Genomic DNA, 2,026 nt, shown 5'->3' with positions numbered 1-2,026 from the left:
TTAGCCTTCACCCTCCCAATCTTGTGCATGTTCCTCTTCGGGCTAACTCTAACCTGGAACCGTGTGGGGGAGGGGTTCTGGGAAACTGACTTCCCAGTTCACTTCGGAAGTTTGTCCCACCTCCTGGGGTCCTTCAGCTCAGTGCTAGGCAGCTGGGGCACCTTGGCTCTCTCTTGGGCGACTTCTCATCCCCCTACGGCCTATTCCCTTCCTCACACGCTGGCCTCAGGCAGCATTCCAAGAGGGTGAAAGTGGAAACCTGGCCTCCTAAGGCCCAGCCTTACAATTTGCAAAGTCACTTCCACTGCATTCTGTTGAGCAAAGCCAGTCACAAGGCCAGCCCAGATTAGCAGGGAAAGGACATACGTTCTTGATGGTAAGAGCTACAAAATATCGCGGCCATGTTTTTCACTAGTTTTTTTTTTTTTATTAGTCACAAGACGCTTACTGTGCAATGACAGTGAATGTAAATGGAATTCCTCAGAGATGCGCAGTGCACAGCTTGTGCAATGGCCACGGCAGCCCTGCAGATGCCGTGGGGGTCAGCTCCTGCTCAGATGCCTCGCCATGGTAGGCGTCTGTTACTTTTTAATGCCAAGTGCCCAGCACAAATCCTGGGTACTGTAACTCCCTGTCCCCACATGTATTTCAGTGGAGCTAACCCTCCCAAACTCCAGGGGTGAACATGTGGTCAGGAATTCTATCACCCTAACCAAAGTGATTGGTCAAAGGATGGGCATGTGACTCAAGCTGGACCGATGAGAGTCAGTCATGGGATTTTGACCAAAACTTTTAGGAAAGAAGTGTTCTTTTTCTACTGGGGTTGCCAGGCTAATTGGAAGCTGGGAACTGCTGGGAACCATGTTTTCAACCATAATTTAAGGGTCTGCCTGAGAATGAAACAGTTACAGAGGAGAGCAGAGCAAATAGATGAAGAGAGGAATTCCTGGTGATAGCATTTGAGCTCCTGGATCCATCCATGCTTGAAGTCCTTACCATGAACTTCCCAATTATGTAAGCCAATAAATTCCTTTTGATATAGGTTTCTGTCCCTTGCAACCAGAAGATATCTTAATAATACAACCCTATTCAGCTCTTTGTGTCATGAGGTCAATTAAATGAGCTAACAATATATGAAATATGTGGCTCATGGATAGCCCATTAAAAGTCAGCTCCCAGGAATTTCTCTTCTCCCCCCTACAGTTCCAAATTAAAATCTACTAACTGCGTTAAACAGTTCAGTTCCAGTGACTACGTTCCAAATTAAAATCTACTAACTGCGTTGAATGGTTTAGAACAGGCATGGATGGGTTTGGCATGGATGGGTAGGACAGCAAACACACAGAACCAAAATTTTACATCACCCACTTACACTCTTGACACCCTATATTTGGAATCTAAATTCTGAAAAGGCAACAGAAAAGTGATGGCTTTAAATAACCATGTGAAATGGTACAAAAAGAACCTCAGGAGACACCCTTTTTGTTTTCTCTGCAAGAGGAGCGGGGGTGGCGAGGGCAGTGTAGGGAGATGGAAATCTGTAAAGACAGCCTCCTCCATCTGCATGGAATTAAAAAGAAGTTCACCAGTGTGGGGTCTGGAAGTGGCTCTCTCACGACTGCTTCTGCCTCCTCCTCCTCCTCGGGCATTCTGGCCACGCCACCCTCCGAGTTTGTTTTTCCTGGGCCAGAGTTTGGATGTCAGGCGGGTGGAGGGGCCCTGGGATTTCACCCCACCCTGTGGGCCGGGGGGCTGCAGGCGGCTCTGGGTATGCATGTTTGAAAAGCATTCAGGCTGATTGTTTACTCTGGGACTATTGCTGGCCCACGGGTGGCCATGCCAGGCCCTCCAGATGCATCCAGCTGGGGGCCCATAAATAGCCATGCAGTCTGGCCTACCACGGGGCCTCCCCTGCCTGTCCCCACCCAGGCCAGTGGGGTGGGTTGCCGACGTTACTCCTCCGACAGAGTCCCAGGGCTTACAGCTTCCTGTGCTCCTGCCCCTGCCACCAACAGCTCTGACTGGC

The sequence above is a fragment of the Desmodus rotundus genome, chromosome 1, assembly GCF_022682495.2.
Source record: "Desmodus rotundus isolate HL8 chromosome 1, HLdesRot8A.1, whole genome shotgun sequence".
Lineage (NCBI taxonomy): Eukaryota > Metazoa > Chordata > Mammalia > Chiroptera > Phyllostomidae > Desmodus > Desmodus rotundus.
This window is presented reverse-complemented; position numbering follows the sequence as displayed.